Below are 11340 nucleotides of genomic sequence, written 5' to 3' on the forward strand. Positions count from 1 at the left end.
AAAAAAAAAAAAAAGAAAAGAAATGCATAAAGAAGACAAGATAGAATACTTTAAAAATTCAATTAATTCAAAGTAAAGAAAAAAGTGAAAAGAACAGATAGGATAAATGGAATAAACTAGCAAGATGGCAGATTTGAAATCATCCCTATTAAGCTTGAAATAAGTAAAAAGTACTAATTTATGAAGATAAGAAAAGTAGAATAGTCATAAAGTCAAAAATTATTTTTATAAACCTTTTTAAAATTATAAACTCCTAGCTAGATTTATCAAGAAAAGAAGAAAACAAAAATTACCTAGAATGAAATGAGGGACATCACTATAGATCCTACAAATTTTAAATAAGGACACATTATAGACAACTTTGGGCCAGCAGATTTGACAACTTAACCAAAATAGACAAATTGTTTGTTTTTTTTTTATTACATCATAGCTCTGTACATTAATGCAATTAAGAGGTGCAATGTCCTGGGTTTATATACAATTTGAAATACTTTCATCAAATTGGTTAACATAGCCTTTACCACATTTTCTTAGTTATTGTGTTAAGACATTTATATTCTACGCTTAGTAGATTTAACATGTACCCTTGTAAAATTCACCATAGGTGTGGTCCCACCAATTACCCTCCCCCCTCCCCTCCCGTCCCCCTCCTCTTTCCCCTTCATCTTGGGCTGTAATTGGGTTATAGCTTTCATATGGAAGTGTGGGTGTTTATAAACTGGTTTCATAGTAGAGCTAATAGACAAATTCTCTAAAGGATATAAATAACCAAAACTAACTCAAGAAGAAATATAATAGAAAATATAAATAGCTCTGTGTATGTTAAAGAAATTTTATTTGTTATTTAAAATCTTGGCTTGGCACCCATAGCTCAGTGGTTAGGGTGCCAGCGACATACACTGGGGATGGTAGGTTCAAACACAGCCTGGGCATGCTAAACAACACTGACAACTGCAATAAAAAAAATAGCTGGGCATTGTGGCGGGCTCCTGTAGTCCCAGCTACTTGGGAGACTGAGGCAAGAGAATCACTTGAGCCTAAGAGTTTGAGGTTGCTGTGACCTGTAATGCCATGGCACTCTACCCAGGGTGATATAGTGAGACTCTGTCTCAAAAAAGAAAACAATGTCCCCACAAGATCATTTTACTGGCATGTCTACACAAATTGAAGGAGTAATTAGTATTAATCTATAAAAAAACACTTTCAGAAAATAGAGGAGGAGAAATGCTTTCCAATTAATTTTATGCAACAAGCATAACTCTAATACCAAAACCAGGAAAGGACAAACTACTATCCCATGTGAACATTAAAGCCCTAATCCTGAAGAAAATAACCAAGAAATCCTAGAAATATAAGATGGATAATAAGATGGATAGTCATGATCTGTGGAGTTTATGCTGCGAATGTAAGGTTGGTTTAACATTTGGAAATCAGTTAATGTAATTTACTATATTGATGAAAAATAAATGAGCAAAATCATACGATCGTCTTACTAAACATAATACCAGAATTTAACAAAATCCAGTATTCACATACAATAAAGGCCTCTACAAAACCCCCACAAACAGCCTACCTAATAGTGAAAAAAACAAACACATTTCTTTTAAGATTAAGAATTATTCAAGTCATACTGAAGATCTTAGTCTTTGCAATAAAGCAAGAAAAGTGAGTAAAATGCATAAAAAATGGAAATGTTTGGGATGTAAAATGGGAAATGTTGCAGGAAATGTTGATGGTCAAAATCTTGCAGCTTCCAAAGAAAAGACTGTCCCTTGGCTGGACAGAACTCCAAGCCCTTGGCCTATATCCTGCCTGGTAACGCTAACTGCATATGTGAGACCCCTGGCCTTGCTGAATCAGTTTGACTGATCTGGGCTGGAGAATGAGAATGTGCAGGTGAAGTCCATCACATGGACTCTTCTTGTCCATCAGTAGAAGCCCCACACTCCAGGCTCTGGACAACATCCCTGGCTGATGGCAATCCATCTGTGTTGTTGTACATTGTTGCCAGGAGAACTAAGTGCTATCTGTGCAACTCCAATGGGCGGGACCAACTAGGACGGCTGCCTGGTCTCTCCTGGACTCCGCCCCATGCCCCTCATACTTTTGTTGATTTTAATGGGTAACCTTTCACTGTAGTGAGCCCTGACTATGAGTGTAAAAGCTTTTTGAGTCCTTCGAGCCCTTCTAGTGAGTCATTGAAAATGAGGGTGGTCTTGGGGACCCCTGACCCTTCACAGAGGAGAAGGCAAAGGAGCCAGATCTTGCAGGATGAATGAGAGTCCTCCAGGAAAGAAGGAATTCTGGTGCCCCAGGGAAAAGGGCCAGTTGGCCAAAGCATGGAGGCAGGAAATGGCAAAAGCCTCCCCCTCCTTATCTCTGTTACTTAAAGAGAAGACAGAAAGGTAAGTTTTTATTTTAAAAAGTTTTCATTTTGTAGAGGCTGAGGCAAGACAATTGCTTAAGGCCAAGAGTTTGAGATTTCTGTGAGCTATGACGCCACAGCACTCTACCAAGGGTGACATGGGGAAACTATCCTTGAAAAATAAAATAAAATAAAATAAAAAGTTTGCATTTTTTAAAATGCATGTAAAATTCTAGTAAAAGGAGGACATTTTCCTTTAAATGGACTCCACGCCCAGAATAGGCTTTGCTGCCATGTCTCTCAGGAGCCTCAGGCTTAGAGTTGCAGCAGGACCAGAACCCAGAGGCCCGCCTGGCCTCCCGGAGAAGTCTGCAGGGTGCAGGGGTGGAGAGTTGCTGTTCTTTGCCTCTGGCTACCCCCAGGCACTCTTGTGACCTACTGGGGAGGGCATTTCTAGTTTCTAGAACCAGCATCAATAGAATTGTCTCTTTTCTTTTCTGACCAAGGGGGTTGTTGCCTGCTCCAACCTGCACAGAGGCTAAGGCTTTCAGGAGAGAGAACAGACTGGAAATGGCCAGCAGTGAGAGCACCTGCTATAAGTCAGCCTCAAACGATGAGTGACACTTAAACCCAGCCACAAATGTAAGGTGCACCCACTGTGCTAAAGAGTCAGCAAAAGTTGATCTAAAGACCGCTACATGCCTGAGGACTGATCTCCCTTGAATTTCTATTCTTATGAGAACTTTAGAGAATTCAGCCCCCAAGGAGCTTGCAAAATGGGGACACAGGGTTAAAAATTCTTGGAGAACAGCACAGGCTATGGTTAACCACTGACTGGCTTCACCCTAAATCCTTCTACTCTGTTCCCTCCTCACTCGTCTCATGGCGAGGGGGCCTCTCTTCTCTTGGAGCAAACCCCAGTGCCTCCCTCCTGTCCTCACCTTTGGCTGATGACCTTGTTCCTTGCTTCACTGAGAATCGCAGACACCACTGGAGAGAATGGCCTCAAGCTAGCACCACCCTCTGTCCAGTCTCTGCCCTGTCCTCACATGGGGCCCCTTCTCGGTTACTCTGGACAAACTTTGGGCTCTGGTCTCTCCATTTGCAGGTCAGACCCCAGCCTGCCTCCCATTTAAGATCATGGTTTCGAGCGTGCTCCCCGCTCTCTAAAATCCTCAGTTTGTCCTTCTTTGTTGGGTCTTTTTCTTCGGCATATAAATGCAATGTCATTTTTACCATTGAAAGAAACCTGAAAGCCAGTCTCAATATATACATATATGTATAAATGCAACATATACACATATATATTTGCATATAGACACACACATACCACAACCCCCAAAGCCCACAAAAACTCACTGAATAACGTAAGATTCCACTTATATGAGGTGCCTAGAGTAGTCAAATTCTAGAAAGTAGAATGGTGGTTGCCAGGAGCTGGGGAAGGATTATGGGGTGGGCAGCTGGGGACTTGGTGTTTAATGGGGACAGAGTTTCAGTTTGGGAAGATGAAAACATTCTAGAGACGGATGGTGGTGATCCTTGCATCACAGTATTAATGTGCTTTCTATCACCGAACCACACACTTGAAAATGGTGATGATAAACGTCTATGTTATGTGTATTTTACCACAATTATTTTTAAAAACTGTCAGAACCCCTCTTTCTTTCTCCTCCAGACACTGACCTCGTTAATCTCGTTCGGGCCCTTCCCTTGAAAGGATGATCTAAGCTCCCTCTACCTGCCTCTGAGTCTCTCAACTTTCTATTTTGAAAAATTTCAGGCGCACAGAAAATTGTCAGAACAGAACTGTGAGAAACAAATGTGAGGGAGAAAGTACAAAATGCTATGTATTGTATTTAATTATCTTATGTAGCAGTTTCTTAACAAATCACCACAGACTTGTCTTCAAGGACGGGAGGCCAGAAGTCAAAGTGAGTTCCTATCGGCTAAAGTCAGTGTATCGGCAGGGCTGGTCTCCGGCCCTGGGGACCGTCTATTTCTCTCCTTTTCTAGCTTCGGGAGGACGCCCACATTCCGTGGCTGGTGACTGGTTCCTTGCATCCCTCTAACCTGCTTCCATCATGACATCTCCTACTTCCTGTTCTGCAGTTAAATCTCCTGCTGTATCTCTCTTATAAAGACACCCATGGTTATGTTTAGAACCCACCAAATAATCCAGGAAAATCTCCCTATGGCCAATAGTTTAAGTTTAATTGAATTTGCAAAGTTTCTTTTTCCATATAAAATCCCAGTCACAGGTTCTGTGGAATAGGACCCGGATATCTTTAGGGGCCATGACTCAACCCACCACATCTTGGTTATTCTTTGGTCGTACAGCCCCAATCCTCCACCAGAATACAACCTTCAGCAAAAAAGGGATTTTAAATATTTTTCTGAAGTGCAACATATATAGAGTAAATGCACAAATCATGAGGGCACACTTTGGTGATTTTCAGACTGAACTTCACACTTGTGTTCAAGAATCAAAATGTTAAGCCAGACACAGTGGTACATACCTGTAGTCCCAGCCACTTGGAAGGCTTAAGTGGAAGGATCACTTGAGCTCAGGAGTTCAAGGCCAGTCTGATGAACATAGCAAGACCCCATTTTAGAAATTAGAAAAAAAAAAAAGAATCAGAATATTTCCAGCATCCGAATCCTCCATCAGGAGGCAGCGGTTGTGTCTGGTCTGTCTGGTATAATATCCACAGTGCTTGAAACAGCATTCAATAAATTTTTGGAGAATAACTGAATGAATTCCAAGATTAGGTCAGGCAATGTGGCAAAAGAACAGACTTATGTAAGTCTAGATAATTTTTCACCTCTCTGAGTCTCAGTTTCCTCATCTGCAAAAGGGAGATCTTGAAACTTCTTGTTTGACAAAGATATGGTAAGAATTAAGGAATACAAAACGTATAAAGCCCCTGGTGCAAAACCTGGAGTGTATTAAGTATTCAGCATGAGTGGAAGTGCTTTCCTCTGCCTTCTGAGAGATGAAAGAGCACAGGAAGAGGGAATTCATGAATCAGAGAGACAGTGGTCTTCACTGTGCAAGGTTTGGAGCGCGGCTTAGGCTGGGTAATGTTAGAACACCTTGGTGCCCTTAAAAGCTCCCCTCAGCTATAGCGCTGGCAACACCAGGTTTCTGAGGTTCATTACCATCCTCTGGGCTCAGCCTTGCACTGGAACTAGTTGTCTTGCTCTGTTCAGAACTAATTTACAAGTTTTTGTCCCACTGCTCTTTCCTGAGACCCCTTGCTCTGTCTAACTCCCCACCCACCCAAGGTAGATGTCCAGCTGCTTTTCCTGCCTTGATGGGTTTTGATTTTGCTCCTTCCCTTGGTCCAAGGGAAATTCTTCTTTTACTCAAAACCTAAGGTCCCTGGATACTTTGGGTATCTGCTCATCTGAATCCAGGAATTGGACAGGTAAAAAGCAGAGAAGAGGCAATATAGTGTTTACAAATATGCAGAGGAAAAAGGGGAGGTGACCTTAAGAAAAATCATCTCTATCCAAACAAGTTAAAACTGTGGCAGACTGGCCTCCCCAGCTGCAAAGGCCTTTAGTACCAAATGAATAAGAGTATTTACCTGCTGGGCTTTTGTGTCTTAACATCTAGTCTTTGTACCTCTAGAGTTCCCTTCAGTGAATACATCACGTGCATTCCCTAGGATTTCAGCTGCAGGCCAGCTGAGCAATATTCTTTTGCCACCCTGGTAGAGGGCTGTGGGTTGACGTTTCCTGGGCCTCCCTCTTCCTTCCTTCTCCTGTGCCTCAGCTTCCTAGAGCTCACTGACCTGTCTGCAAATTGGCATGAGAACAACTGAGGGGTTCCACTTTGTAATTCAAAGACTCATTGACTAAAAAGGAAGTGAATTTTTAAAAAGGTGAACACATCATGTCCAATTTTGCCAATATTTGCACACAACTGTGTCTCTGCTCCAGAGGTCACAGGCCTCTTGCTTCATATCTGGACTGTTTGGCTGATCAGAGGGACCCAGCCATGGCCTTCCCTCTTCCTAAGAGCACTGGTGACACTGAATGCAACTGGCCAACTGTGTGTGTGTGGCCCCTCGACAGGGCTCCTTGAGGCGTCACCTTCTTGTACCTAGACGATCACAGACATCTCCTAGCTGGTTTCCTCCTACATTCTCGAAATCCAGTAGCCAGACTAAACCTTTAAAATGTACATTAGATGCCACCGCTCTGCTCTTGAGCCTCCAGTGACTTCTCCTTGCACCCAGAATAAGGTCTAGCATCTTCAAGGTGCTTAACAAGGCCCGACATGACGGGGCCCATCCCAGTCTCTGACCTCAGGGGCCACCACTTCCCTCTTTTAGCTTACAGGCCTGCTGCAATAAATAGTCGCAAAGTGGGTGGCTTACAACCACAGAAATGTGTTCTCTCACCGTTCTGGACACCGGAAATCTGAAATCAAGGTGTCAGCAGAGTCACACTCCCTCTGAAGTCTCCAGGAGAACCCTTTCTGGTCTCTTCCAGCTCAGGTTTGTGGTTGCATCACTCCACTCTCTGACTCCGTCTTCTCATGGCTTCCTCCCCGACCTGTGTCCTCTCTGTGTGTCTCTCTTCCTACCTAGAACGGCACAGGTGATTGCATTTAGGGCTCACCTGGGTATTTCAGGATGAGCTTCTCTCTCAAGGTTCTTAATTTAGGCATGCCTTTTGCCAGTCAGATAGTATTCACTCTTTACCATATGAGGTAATACTCACAGGTTTCAGGAATTGGGAATGAACAGATGTTTTGGGGAGCCGCTGTCTCGCCCATTGCACACCCCAACGTCCACATGGCCCCAGCTCTCTCACTCCTGGCTGTTCCTCGGACTCGTTCCTAAAGCGCTTTTCCCCTCTGCTGTCTAAAGCAGCACACTCTGATCATTCTCCATCCCCTTCAGCTGCAGCATCACCTGACTATATATTTGCATATCTATTGTTTTATTTCCTGCTTCCCTCCACCAGTACAAATGCTCCACAAGGGCAGGGGCTTTGTTTCCGCAGCTCAACTGAGCATTCTGCCACTGATGTGATGTTCTGTGGTCATCAGGGACTCTGACCATTTCTGTCTTTCTGCTGCTTCCAGGGAAACAAGTGACTTCCTTCCTCATGGCTGCATGACCCAGAATGGCTGCTCCAGATCCGACCATCCTGCTGAGATCCCAGGCAGGGGGAAGGAAAGCTGGAGGAAAGGGCCAAAAGTGTTCCTTTAAAAACTCCATCCCAGCTTGGTGCCTGTAACTCAGTGGCTAGGGTGCCAACCACATACACTGGAGCTGGCAGGTTTTAATCCAGCCCAGGCCTGCCAAACAACAATGACAACTGCCACAAGAAAATAGCTGGGCCTTGTGGCAGGTGCCTGAAGTCTCAGCTACTTGGGAGGCTGAGGCAAGAGAATCACTTAAGCTCAAGAGTTTGACGTTGCTGTGAGCTGTGACATGACAGCACTCTACCCAGGGTGACATAGTGAGAATCTGTCTCAAAAATTAATTAAATAATTAAAACCCAATCCAATAACTTCTGCTTGCCTCTCATTGGCCAAACCTCAGTCCCATGGCCACACCAAACTGCAAAGGCTTCTGTTACTAAGGAAGGAAGGGAAGAGGGATGCGGAGGAGGTGGCTGGCAGACTCCATGCACTGGGGATCCAAGCCCAAGTCATGTAATCCTGGGTACCCACAAGTACACAAGGATTAGACCAGTTGTGCTGATTCAAGTCGCTTTAAGGGATGCATGGACAGAGGAGAGAGCACGGGAATGGGAGTCAGTGGGGGTCAAGTCTGGATCCACCACTAATTGCTTTGCAATTAGGGGTTATTCCCTCCTGTTTCTGTAAAGAGAGAATTGGATTACATCTCAGCCTTCATCATCACTAGTCACTGTCACCAGCTTCATCATTGTGACACCATCTGTCACCGTCGTTGTCGTCTTCTTCACATCAAAGACACCACAGAGCTTCCCCATCTTCCCTGACAGCCTCACCTCCACCATCAGGGCTCCTCACCGTTGCCTCCCCTCCCCCACTCTCACTGGCATTGTCATCACCAGCACTGTGGTCGCCACCGCACTCCTCACCGTAGCCTCTCCCGCCTTCATCACCGCCATCCTCATCACCCTCACCAGCATCAGCGTCACCGTCCCAGCTCATCTGAGCACCTACTGTGTCCAGGAACTGTGCTGACCTGCTGTGTACACCACCCCATTTAATCCTCACTACAACAGTGTTAGGAGGACCATTTGCCACCCCCACTCCCATTTTTAAATAGAGGAAGCTGAGGCTCATGAAGGATGAGTGACCTGCCACAGTCATGCAGCAGGAGAGTGCTGGAGCTGAAGTGCAGGCCAGGTCCCCAGCGGCTCCCCATCTTCAGCCACTACCTCCTCTGTGGCGCAGTGGGACCTGGGAGCGCTGGCCACACCCAGGCACTGGCCGCTGAGCTGCTGTGCGAATTGCTTCCTAGAGACTCAGCCCCTTCCCCTGCCCAGTCCCCACCCCAGGGTTGAAATGGAACCCCTGCCTCTCCTGCCCTGGGAGGAGAGGGCTCCCTCTTCAAAGCCGGCCTCCCTGGGCAGGGCTTGCCATAGAAGAGGCTAAATTATCAAAGGGCCACATCAAAGCTTGTCAGGGTGGCTTTCAGAAAGGCAATTTACAAAACAACAACAAAAAGATTCCCAGGGCTTGGTGCCTGTAGCTCAGCGGCTAGGGCGCCAGCCACACACACCGGAGCTGGTGAGTTCGAATCCAGCCCAGGCCTGCCAAACAACGATGATAACAACAGCAACAGAATACCCAGGTATTGTGGTGGGCACCTGTAGTCCCAGCTATCCGGGAGGCTGAGGCAAGAGAATCACTTAAGCCCAAGAGTTTGAGGTTGCCATGAGCTATGATGTCACAGCACTCTACCAAGGGCGACAAAGTGAGACTCCGTCTCAGAAAAAAAAAAAAAAAGATTCCTGGGCTGTGGGGAGTGGTGGGCTGGGTAGGTGAAGCCTACTTTGAAAGTGTTGGCTTAAAAATTAGTTTTCCTGCTAAGAGCGAGAGATTCTGGAGCTGCCCCTCTCCAGCACCTTCAGATGGGAGATTTGGGCTCTGGGTGGCGTCTGCCCTTGTAAGGGTCACTGCACTAAGCTGGTGGTACCTGGCCCAGCAGCAGGTGAGCTGAGGAAGTTGTCAAACTGGCACCTCCTCAGAATGCAGGAAGGGTGGCCTGCAGGAAGGGTGGCCTGCAGGTCCCTCAGCTGGCCCAGCTGCAAGTGCCCTCAGAAGCAAGGGCCTGGGAGTCCCCAGGATGAAGGCCCTAAAGTTATGGCCCTCTGTGGCTGCCACCTGTCCTGTTAAGCCTCAGAGTACCCTTAAATATTAATAGCCCCACTTTGCAGATTTGGGGACTGAGGTATATAAGTTTTATTTCCTGTGCCTGGCAGAACTGGGAAGTGGACCCAGGCAACTGGCTCTGGGCTCTGGACTCTGTCCTTATCTCACTGGAAGTTACAGACTGAAGTCTCAGGTCAGATCTAGCCCTCAGTCCAGTTTTATTTGGCCTGCACTGGGCCTTCAGGGCTTTTAAATTAGCAGCCAACAGCTGGCCAGTTCCAAAGGGCAGGTTTTTGAAGCTTCCTTCTTCACGGGAGGCCATGCTGGAGAGCCCGGACAGATGTTTCCCGTTGGCCTTGGGGGTGCAGGGCTGAGTGTGCATGAGACAGAGGCTGGGCTCAGCTCTTTCACATGCTGGACCCTCCCGGCCCCCCCTCCTGGGAGGCAGTGGGGCACCCTGATACCAGGTACAGGTGCTGGAATCAGATCATTTGTAGTTTTGATTCTAACGCCCAAGTTCCCAGCAGAGGGCAATCTCCTGAACCTCTCCAGGTCTCAGCATCCCATCTGGAAAATGGGAATGATCACAACAGCTTCGCTCTCGGAAGGTGTTTAAAACAGAATCTGGCACATGGCAAATGCTTCCCGAGTGCTGGCTGCTCTGTCTGTGCCCTCACTAACCTACAGCCTTCGTAGAGTAGGACGTTTAATCTTGGCAACAGCCCTCCAAAGCCAGCAAGGCCAGTGCCACGACCATGGCCCCAGCTCAGGGAGGAGGACCCAGGCTGCTGCTGGTGGCAGGGTTGCTGACGTCAGTGTCACTGCTTCATTGCTTTTGTCACTGTTGCTGCCGCCGCTGGTGGGGTCCCAGTCGCAGGCTGCCGTGGGCACCGCATTCATGCTGTGCTCTGCTGCGTGGCTCTGTGTGTGACCCCATCCCATCTATCCCTTCCTCCCACTGCAGGGGGTTCTGGAAAGGCCCAGGGCTGCCAGGGAAGTGGTGAAGGAGGGGCTGCCCCTGCCAACCAGGAGCCGGGGGCAGGCCTGGCACACGGAGCTGCTCAAGGTGTGCCAGACTGCAGCTGGCCCCGCCGCCCCGGCCTTTTCTTCTCCCTGCTTTTTGTTCAGGCCCTTTTGATTTGGGAACAAGGCCCCTTTATGTGGCGCCGGGCCTGGCCGGTCCTCCCCCGGTCTCCCTGTCCCACCCATGGCTGGGGATTTCCTTTTCATCTGGTGCTAGGAGCCCCGGGCTCGAGGAGAGACGGCAGGAGGGATTTGGTGGTGTCACAAAACCTGAGTGACTCAGCTTTCAGTGGGGCATTGTGGCCCCACAGCTTTGATATCTTAAGTGGGAGTTGCAACAAAGGAGCTGCCGGGGCGGTGGCAAGGTAATGCTGCTCGCTGGGGCTCCTAATGGCGCAGCCTGCCCGCCGAGAGGGGGCCCCTCTCCCAGGAGTACTATTCTGTTTCGGCAGGAGGACTGGCCTGTGACCCCAGACTCTCAAGGACGTGATTGAGCAGAGCTGCTGTCTCAGGTCTCAGGGGCATGGTTGCTGGCTCCTCACCTGCCCTGGGATCCCGGGCTTCCCATGAGGACACACCATTCAGCTACTCTGGCCAGAAGCTTTTAGGCAGAGAGATACTG

This window comes from Otolemur garnettii, unplaced genomic scaffold (genome assembly GCF_000181295.1).
Source record: "Otolemur garnettii isolate 467f Iridium unplaced genomic scaffold, OtoGar3 scaffold00134, whole genome shotgun sequence".
NCBI classification, from domain to species: Eukaryota; Metazoa; Chordata; class Mammalia; order Primates; family Galagidae; genus Otolemur; species Otolemur garnettii.